Source organism: Magnolia sinica, chromosome 12 (assembly GCF_029962835.1).
Source record: "Magnolia sinica isolate HGM2019 chromosome 12, MsV1, whole genome shotgun sequence".
NCBI lineage: Eukaryota > Viridiplantae > Streptophyta > Magnoliopsida > Magnoliales > Magnoliaceae > Magnolia > Magnolia sinica.
This window is the reverse complement of record NC_080584.1, coordinates 19313932-19328647: the sequence shown is the minus strand read 5'-3', so window position 1 is coordinate 19328647 and position 14716 is coordinate 19313932. Positions and strand designations below refer to the sequence as shown.

Sequence of the window (14716 nt, the reverse complement as noted above, 5' to 3'; positions counted from 1 at the left end):
GCGTTTCAATGGTAAACGTTCAATCCCCCACTGCTTTTTACAGTGTGGTCCACTTGATAGTTAGATCTGTCATATTTTTCGTCTCAAGCCTTAATACGAGCTTGCCAAATGGATGGATGGTTTGGATATAACACATACATCATGATAAGACCTATAGAACTTGATGACATCAATACATCAGCTATATAGCTGGTAGACCAGCCAATCTGCTTCCGTTGGCACGGACTGTCCATTGGGTGGCGGTAGTACCGCAGATCCAACAGTAGTGCTGTCGCCGCCTGATGATGTGTCACGTGGCCTCATTAGAGGCTGTCACGCTACATGGGGCTAAGCAATCAAATCATGAATCGTAATGTTTGTGTGGGACCCTCGGGATCATTTGTTATTACTTATCCACCCACATCCTTCCCTACCCACCTATAAAAAAAAAAATATTAAAGTGATAATGTAATCTATATTCATCATCTCAGTTGATTCTTCTTTCTGAATCTTGTCACCGGGTGTGGTGGTGGGATGAGAAACATTCAGATTTTCAAATTGAACAAGTGGGGCCCATGGTGGTTGATCCAGAACGTTAATTAGATGGGAGATACCATTGGGGATCCAAAATGCCCAAAAATCTCCTCTATTAGACCATCCTAATCTTTTTTTTTTTTTCTTTAAAAAAAAAAAAAAAATCTTTGGCCTACAAATAGCTAGTTAATACAGCACTAGTCCATATTCAATTGAAAGAAGGCAAGAGATTGGTGGCTATGATCTTGCAATCTGGAAGATCTTACCAGCATGTTTTATCCATCATAGAGCCCAACAGATCAATGATATGGGTCCCTGGCTAATAGACCCCACTATCCAAACTGAAAACCAATTTCCTCTACGAGCTATTACAACACGGCAGAAATATAAAATAAACATTTATACCATTCATTCCATGTAAATCTCTTGCTGATGTTGTAAGAAATACCGTGAAGTGAGTGAACTTGTCCGCGAAATGAGTCAAATTCACCACGAAGTGAGTGAAATTGACCGCGAGGTGAGTGAAGTGAGTGAAATTTCATTCACTTCGCGGTGAATTTCCTTTACTTCATTCACTTCGCGGTAAATTTCAATCAGTTCGCTGTCAATTTCAATCACTTCGTGGTGAATTTCACTTACTTTGCGGTGAATTTCACTCACTTTACGATAAATTTCATTCACTTCGCGGTCAATTTCACTCACCTCGTGGTCCATTTCATTCACTTCATTCACTTTGCGGGGAATTTCATTCACTTCACGATCAATTTCATTCACTTTATTCACTTCGCGGAGAATTTCAATTACTTTGCGGTGAATTTCACTCACTTCGTAGTCAATTTCATTCACTTCACGGTGAATTTCATTAACTTCGCAGTCAATTTCATTCACTTTGTGGTCAATTTTAATTAGTTAGTGGTAAATTTCATTCACTTTATTAACTTCGCAGTGAATTTCACTCACTTAATTTACTTCGCGGTGAATTTCATTTACTTCGTAGTCAATTTTAATTAGTTCACGGTCAATTTCATTCACTTTATTCACTTCGCAGTGAATTTCATTCACTTTGCGATGAATTACATTCACATCACGGTGAATTTCACTCACTTATGGTAAATTTCACTCACTTCACGGTCAATTTTACTCACTTCGCGGTGAATTTCATTCACTTTACGATGAATTTCACTCACTTCGCGATTAATTTCACTTACTTCGCGGTGAATTTCATTCACTTCTTTCCGAACTTGCATCTAGTTGTTTCTTGCGAAGTGGGGTCATATTCAGGCTTCACTATTGATGTAGCTTAGTACGGTAGCGTGGGAAGATTCATCAATCATACTTGTTCTCCTAACCTTTATATGCAGAATGTCCTTTATGACCACAATGACAAAAGAATTCCGCACATAATGCTCTTTGCTGCCGAGAATATCCCACCCTTGCAAGAATTAATGTATGACTACAACTATGCAATTGGATAAGTTCAGGATTCGGACGGCAATGTAAAGGAGAAGATTTGCTACTGTGGTTCTAATGAATGCAGTGGGAGGCTGTATTGAGAATATTGTACGTGAGCACATGATGCCCATGTAACAATAGAAAATATTTGGGTTTTGGGGAAGAGGGATTCAAATTCAAAAAGAGGGGGAGGAATGAAATATAATAAAACTAACTTTACGGTGAATTTCATTCACATTGCAATGAATTTCCTTCATTTCGTGGTGAATTCCCTTCACTTCTCACTTTTTCGTTCACTTCACGGTGAATTTCATTCACTTCTCACTTTTTCGTTCACTTCGCGGTGATTTTTGTTCACTTCACAGTCAATTTCATTAACTATAAGGATAGATTTGACTCATTTCGCGATTTTAGTTTGTGCAGCCCAACATAGTGTATTGGGACACTAAAGTAGCTCATCCTACCCCCCTTCATATGTGGGACTTGAAGCTGTGGATGAGGGCCTGAGTAACGACAACAATGACATTAGATACCTCAATGACCGTGTAACAGAATGGAGGAGATTGGCTAATAGACAGGTTATTCATGACTTTGTGTAGACATGCAATAGGGACAAACACGATGGTTTGAGTATAGGCTTGCATTTGAGGGGTCTAGACACAAGGATAGTGGTAGTGGTATGGCATGGTGGCAGGAGGGTGATGGAACTTCAAGGGCTTGGACAGCACATGGATGTTGGATTCACCCATGGATCCATCATTGTATAACAACAAGGGTGCAAAGTGATGTAGAGTGGGTCATGGATACTTTCATGACCAAGATGGACCAGAGAAGACCTGATCAAAGGAGGAAGTCATCAAGACCGTTAGAACCTTAAAATAGGCATATCTCACAAACTAGAATGAGTTACTGGACGTACCATATATGATTTTGGGGTAGGAAGAGCTACTTTAGCCAACTAACTCGGCCATATGCCGAATTTGCGAGATTCCATCATATCAACGGTCAAATTTCATGTTTAGTTCCATTTTTACTATAAATAGTAAGTTTTAGTTTGATTATAACTCTTCATCCGTTGGGCTTTAGGAGTTGTGTCCAACATAAAAAATTCTTAGAATAATTAGGAGAATAACGTGGTTAAGCCACATAGGAAACTTTCTATAAAAATTACATTTACTATTTATAGTAAGTTACAAATTTCTAGGAGTTTTAGTTTTAATTTGCTTCTGATTTCTCTCATATTGCTTGGTATCCCTATTTAAAGGGTTGTGAACTCGTTTATTTCATTCATCAATTAAATTTCGAATTTATTAGAATTTATTTCTATTTTCTTGCTTTCTTTCCTCGTGGATTCGAGAAGTCTCTATGAGGAGTCTAGAGAAGCTCCGTGGATTCGAAGTAGTTATCCTTGAGGAAGACGATGATCGACCTTATCACATTCATCTCTACATCAATTGGTATCAGAGCAAGGACTCCCCTCGGGCCGATGGTAAATAACAGAGGTATAAACCACAATCCTGTGGATGGTGATCAAGGGATCTATTATCTTTCAGAAAAAATAGAAGTTTTCCACTAAGAGAATCAGTTGACCATGTAAAGGCTGCAGGCAACCCTCAATTGTATTGCTAATGCGCTAATTCCGCCCCGAGCTCAAAGCAATGCTCAACTGCCCGTGGTTGTTGTACGGCACAACCCCGATTTTCGTAGAGAACTACCAGTGGTGAATCACAGGGCTATACCAGATAATGCGAGTTCTAGCGACAAGGACCTCGATGACGGCTTTGCCCGATAACCAATCCATAGAGGAGATCGTTTAGATCATGTTGAAAAAAACTATCAAGGTAAGGTCGAGCTTTCTAGTTTTAATGGATTATTATGTATAGAAGATTTCCTCGACTGGCTTGCTGAAGTAGAACGATATTTCGATTACATGGATGTGCCAGAGCATAAAAAGGTCAAATTGGTAGCCTTTAAATTAAAATATGGGGCTTCTACATGGTGGGATCAATTACAAATCTTACGTGCCCGACAGAACAAGGCACCAATCTTATCATAGTCATGGATGGCATGCCTTCCTCGATCACGATTCCTCCCTAGTGATTATGAGAAGGTATTGTTCCAGCGATACCAAAATTACTAACAGGGGAATCGAACCGTCACGGATTACACTGAAGAATTCTAGCGGTTGACAACATGAACAATCTGTCAGAAATAAAATTACAGAAGGTAATACAATTTATAGGTGAGTTACGATCGGCGATTCAAGACCAAGTTCAGATACACCCAGTCAGGACCATGGATGAAGTAGTTCAGTTGGCAGGTAGTGCAAAAATACAACTTGTAAGATTTTCTATTCAGCCTTACCCTTCAACTCGGCCCCCATGATGGGTCCCACTCAGGGTTCAAAACTAACACGAGAAAAAGAACTAGTAGCAGGACATCATCAACCTTCTGTAACCAGTGGGAGCAGCCCATTTAAGCTCCAATGCCCCGTAACCCACTTGATCATTAACAAAAGGGGCACTAAAGGTGTCGCTGCAGAAGAAGACCCTGACTTTGATAAAGATGAACAAGTCACTGAGGAAAGAGCAGATAGTGATTAATGGATGGGTGAGGATCGTGGTGAATCTCTAGTAGTGAGGTAATTACTGTATACCCCATGGAAGGAATTACATCCATAACGACACAATATATTCCGTACGCGGTACATTGTCAACGGCAAAGTTTATGATGTAATTATAGACAGTGGCAGTTTCGAGAACATCATCTCAAGAGTGATGGTGGACAAGTTGCAGCTACCAACGACAAAACATCCTTCCCCATAGTCAATTGGCTGGATAAAAAAGGTGAACGAGACCAAGGTAACTAAACGATGCACTATCTTGCTTTTAATTAGTAAAAATTATAAGGATTAAATACTTTGTGACATGGTCAACATGGAAGCATGCCATATGTTACTCGGTCGACCATGACAGTTGGACCGTGATGCGACCTACCGAGGACAAGACAATGTTTCACGTCTTCGTGAATGATAATAAAAAAATAATCATTGCCCTTATGGTACCACAGAAACACCTTGAAGCTTCTAAAGTGAAGGGAAGTTCTCTCCTAACCATTCGAGATTTCATGGAAGAATCTAAAGAAACCAGCGAGGTATGCACCGTAGTGAAAAAGGGTGAGGAATCAAAGCCCTTACACATTCATCCAAGTTTAAGGTCATTCCTGAAGAAATTTAAAGAAGTCTGCCTCGAAGATTTACTCGATAGATTGTCCCCCATGAGAGACATCCAACATCACATAGGCCTAATCGTCCTAACTATCACGTGAGTTAGAAAGAATATCAGATCCTACAACAAAAAATGAAGGAACTAATCAATACTAGTCAAATCAAGGAAATCATGAGTACATGTATTGTGTCAGCTCAAGAGCCTAATACTAAGTACAAGACAATAGCTAATAAACATCAACATCAGAAATTATCTCAGAATTATGAGACAAATTCCTTAAGTAACTCAAGTTTTTTTCCAAGTGAAGGGGTCTGATGTAGTATGTGTCATATATACATTTCTATCATGGTTGGACCAAAAGAAGGTGGACCGTAAATTGATAATAACTTTTGATCCAGGTATTGTTATGGCGCACCAAACTAAGTATCAAGAACCAAAGCAACACGAGAACTCAAGGATGAGTTCTTTTGAAGTGGAGGGGACTGATGTAGAGCGGGTCACGAATACTTTCATGACCAAGATGGACCAGAGAAGACCCGATCAAAGGAAGAAGTCATCAAGACCATCAGAACCTTAAAATAGGCATATCTCACAAACCGGAATGAGTTACTGGACGTACCATGTATGATTTTGGGGTAAGATGAGCTACTTTAGCCAACCAACTTGGCTATATGCCGAAATTGCGAGATTCCATCATATCGGCGGTCAAATTTCATGTTTAGTTCCGTTTTTACTATAAATAGTAAGTTTTAGTTCGATTATAACTCTTCATCCGTTGTAGGAGTTGTGTCTAACATGAAAAATTCTTAGAATAATTAGGAGAATAACGTGGTTAAGCCACATAAGAAACTATAAAAAGTAAATTTACTATTTTTATAGTAAGTACGAATTTCTAGGAGTTTTAGTTTTAATTTGCTTCTGATTTCTCTCCTATTGCTTGGTATCCCTATTTAAAGGGTTGTGAACTCGTTTATTTTATTCATCAATTAAATTTCAAATTTATTAGAATTTATTTCTATTTTCTTGCTTTCTTTCCTCATGGATTCGAGAAGTCTCTCTGAGGAGTCCAGAGAAGCTCCGTGGATTCGAAGTAGTTATCCTGGAAGAAGATGGTGATTGACCTCATCACATTCATCCCTGCGTCACAAAGCAAAAGTGATGAGATCTTTGGGGTGAAGGAAATTTGGCAAAGTGGTTGGGCTTGTTTATTTCAAAGTAATTCACATACAACCATGTGTCAGCCAATGTGGCGTCCATTCCACACTTCGAAAATACAATTGATAAAGTACAATGTGCCAGGCCCAAAGTTAATTAGCCTCCAACACCACACAACATGGTATTACAAGTAGTTGCTTGGAGGATCAAGTAAAGGACTTGAAGAATTACATATAGAGTCAATGAAGCCACCATGGGAGACAAATGGAGTTACATTGATGTGTTATGGATGAAGGACAATTAGATTGTCAATAATCAATTTCATGGTATATTTTAAGGGGAGAATAATTTGAAAGGCAATTGATATGTCAAATAAAATTAAGAAACTAATTACATTTATGGATTAAGGAGACAACGGGAACCCACAGACTGTCCAGCAGGCGGCGACACTACCTCTAGACTAGCGGTAGTACCACCGCCCGCTGGCCAGTCCGGGCGGCACTACCGCCATGAAAGCAATGCATTCTAATAAGGGAGGGGCATTTTGGTCCGGTAAATGTGCATCCATATAGCAGAGGAGTAGTTTGGTAAGGTAAGTTTGGACAGGCATAGCAAGGTAGGTGGCTTAAAAGTGAAGTCTACAGTGGGAAAAAACTCTATTTTTAATTTTGTAATTGTTAACCACCGAGTCAAGTCAAGTCAAGTCTTCAAGTAGCCCATAACTGAATGTTCAAATAAAGTTGTTAGGTTTTAAACTAGGGTTCACATAAGTGAAGCCCATGATTTAGGGGTCCACACCGTTGATTTGATGGAACCCACCATGGATTTTTCCCCCCAAAAAATTTTCCCAAGTTGGCAGATCCACACCCTTTGATTAGAGGTTTGCAAATGTATGATGAAGAACGTAAAGCAATTATCAGCATTCAATAGAGAAAAGCCCAATTGTTGGACCGCTAGGATCTTCTAATTTGGAAAAGTATGATACAACCCCAATCCACAATGTGGGCAATCGTATCAGTCGTTTGGAAAAAATCTTGTCCAAAGGACACCATCTTAATAATTGCACCAAAATTCTTTTCAGTTGAAGGCATGTTGATAGGGTGTCCTACTTCATGAATGACCTGGATCTTTAAGATGGGCCGACTATGGGAGCCCGACACCACATTTAAGTTGTCATGCAAGCCTACATCCTATCAAAATCCAAACTATTAACCCTAAAGGCTTGTAGATAGCCTATTTTGGTCAGGTTTATGCTAGTCTTGGCTAGCTAGGTCATGTTATCCCAGGCTAATTGTTCTCATCTTGTTCCTCGATCACTTGTAATAAGTAAAGATTACGTGGCACATGTAGCGTACATGCACAGTGAAAACTGTCTACATATATATAGTGCATGCATGGCGTTTGAGAATGTATAATAACATATTTGACACATGCAAGCAAAATGCTTAATGATGTAAGATTGTAAACGTCACACATGCGATGCTTGACCATATACAAAGGCACACATGCATCGTATGTACAATTTGAAGATGAATGATGGCAGATCTTTACCATAAGATAATGTCAGGTCTTAATTAGTTTTTTATGAACAAATAAAGCCTTACAATGGGTTTTTTTAAAAAAAAAAAAATAAAATAAAATTAAAAGAAACCTAACCTATTCTTATATCTATTGAGTTCTTTGCATATAAGTAGTTTGCAGAAACATGGTTCAGAAACTCAAAAAAAAAAAAAAAAAACAAACAAACAAACCTCAACTGGCTTTGACGTCTAGCTGGGTCAGGTCAACTCATTATCTTAACCTGGTTTTTGTTTGATTTGACTTGGTATTGTCTTAAACAAATTTAAAGTATTTAAGGACAGAAGATCTTAAATTTCTTAGAAATTTAAGTAGTAATATATCAAAGAGATAACAAAATTGCACTTAGTGGAGTAACTTTCAAATCATGTGGAGTCTTCCCAAATCGAGTCTAGTCAAGTTGACAAGATTTGTCCAGTCACGATCCATTCAGGGACTCCAACGAGTTTCCAAGAAACTTGAATTGAAATCTGGCTGAGTTTTGAGTTGACCCATCCAGTTTTAGAATTTTAATACAAAAACACTTTTGTTACTACTAAACATATCTTAGAAACCATATGATTAATTGATATAGGATTAAACTTTTGTAGACTTTTGTTACTACCAAACGTAACTTAGAAACCATATGCCTGTGACCAGCAATCTCGAATTTATAAATGTGTTTTGTTAGTATATCTTAACTACAATAACTATACTAAATCAGTCTTTCTATAGCTAGCAATCGATTTCATTTAAAATTACAAATAAATTAATCCACCCAAGAAAATTGAAACGAAACAAGAGAAACCCATTTCTTATTTCAATGGAACTATCAGTTTTTCTTTAGCTTTAAGCAATCAATTCATCAAAAACCTAAAAAAGAAAAAGAGATAAGCAATACAACCCATGAAAAAAGAAAAAGAAAAAAGAGTAGAAGCAAAGAAACCTTAGTAGGAGCTTCAAGCAACACTATAAGAAAAACGGGCCTTTATCGGCGGTTTTAACTGCCGGTAAATACGATAAAACCGCTGGCAAATAATTTACCGGCGGTGATGGACCTTTACTAGCGGTTTTTCTGGACGCCCCTATATCGTAAGTTTTATGTATTACCCGAACATGGTCAAATGATACGGATTAAATCCGTAGCTATACCTATTGAAAATATATTTAAATCCGTAGCCAAATAACTTATGGCTTCCGTTAATCAGTGGCCATAGAGCAAATCTTTCTCATCAACAAGTAAAAAATAAAAATTAATAAAAAGAGAAGAAGAAAAAAAAAGGTGATGTGGGCTTCTCAATTTGTCCCCTCTGTTTCAGCCTCTTTAGAATCTCAGAGTGGGCTTCTTGGCTGGTTGGGCAGAGTGGCAGGATGTTTTGAGGCTGGCAACCGGGACGCGAAGCATCGCAGATTTTTCTTTAGGCCAATTTAGTTGCTGTTTTGCTTTCGTAGGCCCCTGCTCTTTCTGTATCACTGTTCCTCTGCTGTTTGAAGCAGCTGTCCCTGTGGTGGGGCTGCTGTGGTTTTTCTTTGTTAGCTGCTGGTTGAATTGGTTGTTGTGGAAGGGAAGTTTGAGCCAGCAGTGTGGTTTCCGGATTGGCTTGTTCGATTTGGGGTCCCCTCATGTTTTCATTAACGAATTGAAGAAGAACCAATCATAACTTTCAGCTGTGAACTTTGAAACTACAGTACATACGAACCAAAAGGAAGTTGAACTTTGAAAAAAATCTGGTCCAATCAAACACAAGAATTAGTTTGGTGAACAACACATCCATTGTGCTAAAACAAAGCCAAATCCAAGTCGGATAGTTCAAATTGATTCCCTAACCAGAGAAAACTATACCACAATCCAATATGAAATAACCTTGAGATATTCAGTGATCATTCTTTTAAAACCTGTAAGAACCAGACAGTCAAGCCAGTTATCGACTGGAACCATCCACTAAAATAGGTCAACTCAGTAGGAACCCAGCTCAACTACGTGGGCAACTGTTTAAAAAGGAAAAAAAAAAAAAAATCATGAGTCAAGGGTCAAACTCATAATCTTATAGTATGAGCAGATCTTTTGTAACCTTCTTAAATTCACATTCAATTTAAAAGAGGATTTTATTTGGCCCACGCATTGCATACAAAAAGAATCATTTGTAATGAGCACTTAGGAGTACTTTTTAATACCTTTAGAAGGAACCATAAACCATTCGGCTGTAAAAGCTAATATGCAATGAGAAAATACTCCAATTTATGGTGATGATAATACATAGCAGCTATCAAAAAAATTTCACAAAAAAAGAAAAAGAAAAGAAATAGTTCAACAGTCCATACTCAAATGTAGACGTGTGGCTCACGGGTGAGTGTGCTGCCCTAATTTTATTTATTATTTATTATTATTATTATTATTATTATTTCAATGGTGTATATGGCATGTCAGATTTGCCCAGATTTGTTTCAGATTTATCAGAACCGATATTATTTATCAGATTTGTTTCAGCTTATCCATAATTGATGTACAGAACTGGTAAAACAAGTGCCTGTAAACTGCTTTGAGTGAAGAATATTGACATATGAAATTGTTGAGATGCATTTTCCAAAGGAACCAATCGAGCATTAAAAGCACCCGGCAAAGATTAAAATTGAGACCTTAACATTCCTAATCTTCAAATCCATAATGAATAAGAGCATAGTAAGTCAAAGGCATATTGCCATATCAAGAACAAAAATTATGCCATATCAGAACTGAAATGAATATGAAAATGGTAAGGTGAAGTAATGAACCTTCAGCTTATTAGATACGTCCTCATAGTAATGAACTTTCATAGAGGAAGACCCTCTCATACTCATGTACATGATACCTTAAGTAGTTATGTACTCTAGTAATGTGCATAAGCTTGTTTGGTTCAGCTTTACCAAGTCTCTCGATGTAGACCGGTCTTCCTTCTTATAAAAAAAATACAGCAAAGTGAATCTGTTCATAGACATTCTACTTATAAAAAAGAACGTTAATTTACGCATCCAACAAGAAACCGTCATGGAAATATAGCATAATAAAACTCATGCAGAAACTTCTTCCATTCTGCTGGTTGCTAGACCTGCCCTTACAGATTCTTGCAAAATCAACACTCCCGTGGAGGATATACATGATCAGATGTTAGCTGATCACAACAAACACTTACTACCATGATTGCAAGGATCAAGTCAATCACTGATGCAACCAAACGCACCTTTGGCCATTTGATGCAACCAAACACTATAACGGAGACTTTTATTATGAAAAAAGAAACTGTAATGAAGCATCAAACACGTGCTAGTGTAAGATGCTGGTTACTGCAATAAGGAGAGTGAGAGGTTACCGTAAAAGAATTAGTCTCATAAGCTTCCCAAAAGAATATAACTGTCATGAGAGCCATATAAGTGCCCATGGAATTGAATAACATAGAATAGAAAGATCAAAAAGGAAGGGCACAATTGACAGCTTAACATGATATGTATGGTGATGGCAGAGCTAATGCACATCAAAGGTCATTGTCTTCAGAAGGCTTGTATGATCTGAATTTTTCTTTCCTGATAGTTCAAGTTTTTCACACCTGAATGAATAATGGAAAACTGAGTAAAAGCATATCCACAACCAACAGTGCTTCCACCCACATGTTAGTGGCAAATGACATGTTATGAAGAAAGTTCCTGCAAACACCAATAAGCGTTAAGTAGATAAGGCATGTTGGGCCCTCAACAAACACAAGAACAAGAACAAGTTCCTACACAAGAACAAGAACAAGAGAAACTTTAAGTAGATAAGGTATGTTGGGCCCTCACAGTCAAAAGGATAAACTGTTTGCAGAAGCTCGGTTTGAAAGCATTAGTGGACCACTAAAACTTGGGGCTTTCCGTGCAACACAGCTTACCTTTCTCATTTGCAGGCTGATTTTCGCCCTCCCACCTAATAACAGTAACAAACAGAAAACCTGATGCATCTCATCTTTGGAGCATATAAAATTGCCTTGACACTTGAACATGACATCAATGAAATGAAAGTAATGATCAAATAACAACAGTTCACAAACAAGAAAAGTCAAGATCATGTGTGTAGAACCTTCTACTGTATTATAACTGAATCAGTAGTGCTTTTGTTTGGCTAGTTACATCAGTCAAGACATAACAAACTTCAGAGTTTCCCAGATATGACATCCAGTTTCAATAGTGAGAAGGTAAGGTAGATGACAAGATGATTCTAGTTTTGTAATTTGCTCAATTCAAAATAAAGAACATAAAATCAATCTGTTATTTCTCACTTTTACAAGGAAAAAGTCACAGTTTTAATAACAAGAAAGAGAATGAGCTGATCCATTGGATCTTTCAGAAAAAAAAAAAAGAGCTGATCCATTGGATCTTTTAGGAAAAAAGAAGAGCTGATCCAATGGAAAATGAACTGCAGAAATTAATTTTCACAAAGAGCAGTCTATACACTGGACGGTCTGGTTACATCAAATGTGCACAAGTTCATAGAGGAGGAGATTAGAAATAAATGGATAATGGAATAGTACAATGAGCAAAAATTCAAAAAAGTTCTTATTTGGATAGCTATCCCATTCAAACTGCAGTGCAAAGAATGATTCAAAAAAAAAATTGTGCATAAGATACTGATACAGTAACAATATTCTGTATTTTACAGCTGGCTTTTGATAAGGAAGCCTTAGCATGGAATGGAGACATTTTATTCCAAATATCAGTTCAATCACTCGATCATTTATATCATTATTATGGACTTTCCTACTGCATAAAGTATCAGATCCACGCTAATGCAAAACAATCAGAAAGGTTCAGCTCCAAACAAAACATCAATGCCAACTGATAGATGCAATGAGAAGGAAAAAGGAATATAACCCTAAAAGATCCCTGGGAATAGTCATCTATTGCTCAAGACTTCCAAAATTCACATTCAGTTACATATCAGATAATGAGAATTTTGTCCAAATTTCATCACTTATTACATACAGAAGTACCAGTGAAGAAGCATGAAAAAAAAAAAAAAACAGAGGAACCAGTAAACCCAGTAAAATCATACCAAAATCCAATTTATTCATACATTTCTCCTCATAAGGCCAATCAAAGTAGCCCAAACCTCACTCTGGTTCCCAAAAAAGCTGTTTATGGGTTTTGTGTGCTAATGTCAGCCTTAGCAAAAATACTATATTAATAATCTGAAAGGACTAACAGGCTAAATTGGGAAAGTCCATCCTAAGTACACTAGTGTAGTTGAAAAAAAAAAAATGGCTAATTTTCGGTAACCCAACATTGTTAATGGGGCCTATATCTGGTGGAGTGTCCAGCCTCATTTTCAGGACGCCACACATATTAAGGCCTTGGATTGCCTGCCAGATCTCACATGAAGTGCCACAGTTGGAATCTAATTCTATTTGCTAAATCTTAGAAACTTAGAACACCAACATTTTTCTTTCTCTGATTACAGCCCCAGCCCATGCCATCTACATTCATCAAGTTATCATAGGCATGTCTCTGTCCTACCTGCATGCAATGCATTTGAAACTGGTCACACACACACACATGGCAGCCACTTGGCAGCTACAATGTACATCAAATTCAATCAAACATGGCCCTTGCTTGGTTAGTGAACAAGGATTAACAACAACAATCTCTCGACCAAAGGCATACTTACAACCAACTAAATATGTCTAAAAAAATATAGAAGAAGAGAATCATGAATTGAAGAGAATCATGACCTGCCATTCCACAAGATTAAAATCTTCACTGGCATTCCATCAAACACCTGTTGAGCAAGATCGATGGACCCCTGATTAGGTCTCATTAGATCCAGGACCTAATGGGATATCCAATCAAACACATGGTCTAAAGTGAATAAACAGAGGGGGAATGCCCTATCCGCACAAACACATGGTCTAGAGTGGTATATGTGTGGGATCACTGCCTCTAATAAGGCGGATCAATGTTGATTGTTCCCCTCCCATATATCAGGCTAGTCCACTCATGGATGGGCCAAAAAAGTATGAAAGAAACAGAGAGATTAATTGCACAACAGTGGTACACGTTATTGGTTGAAGCATTTCTTCAAACAAATAACATGCAGATGTGGGCGGCCATGGACAGCAGCGGATATGGCTGCTGCTGCGATGGCTGCTGCCCAAATTTTGATAATCGAAAGGGGAAGTGAGAGAGACAGAAATGAAGGGAGAGAGAGAGAGAGAGAGAGAGAGAGAGAGAGAGAGAGAGAGAGAGAGAGAGAGTACCTTCGATTTTCCTTTCTTTCTTCTATTTTCTTCGATTGTTGGAGAGAGATCGAAGAAGGAACAGCACGTCGAAGCAAACGAGAGAAAGAGAGATCGAGAGGGGGAGGGAGAGGAAGGGAGAGAGATCGAGAGAGTATGAGGGAGAGAGATCGAGGACGGGAGAGGGAGAGACGAGACGACGGAGATGGAGAGGGAGAGGGAGAGAGATAGTGAGAGGTAAAGAGAGACAGAGAGAGATATGGCTTTCCTTTTTAAGTCGACCGGATGCAGCAGTTGGTGATGGCCGCCGCTAAAAAAAAAAAAAGCGCCGCAGATTCTCCACTTTCTTGTAGTGCAAGCAACCCAACTCGGTAAAGGTTTCCAATTCGTTGAATCCTTCTAGAAGCTTCTCCTGCTTCTTGTAATACTGTGCAACCTTTCCTTTTCTTCCTGATAATCAAAAAACAAAAAAAGTAGCATTCCTAGCATTGAGCAATCAGCTTTCTTCTATCTAACATTAAGATCAGATCGAGAGAGAGAGAAAGACTTCTCAAAATGAAAGGAGGGTAGTTC

At 38.2% G+C, this 14716-nt stretch overlaps 2 long non-coding RNA genes across 4 annotated transcripts; one reads left to right on the top strand and one right to left on the bottom strand.

Moving 5' to 3' along the window:
* Positions 1-10306: 10306 nt before the first annotated feature.
* Positions 10307-14499, bottom strand: LOC131221057 (uncharacterized). Of its 3 annotated transcripts, none has more exons than XR_009158957.1 (4): positions 14165-14499; positions 13640-13686; positions 11715-11838; positions 10307-11582 (listed from the first exon to the last, which is right to left on the bottom strand). It is a non-coding gene; the product is annotated as an uncharacterized LOC131221057 (long non-coding RNA). The 3 variants fall into 3 exon arrangements; XR_009158958.1 differs by lacking the exon at positions 13640-13686 and having other exon boundaries at positions 10307-10637; positions 10754-11582; positions 14165-14491; XR_009158956.1 differs by lacking the exon at positions 13640-13686 and having other exon boundaries at positions 14165-14490.
* Positions 11964-12304, top strand: LOC131221058 (uncharacterized). The gene is made up of 2 exons (XR_009158959.1): positions 11964-12106; positions 12200-12304. It is a non-coding gene; the product is annotated as an uncharacterized LOC131221058 (long non-coding RNA).
* Positions 14500-14716: the final 217 nt, after the last annotated feature.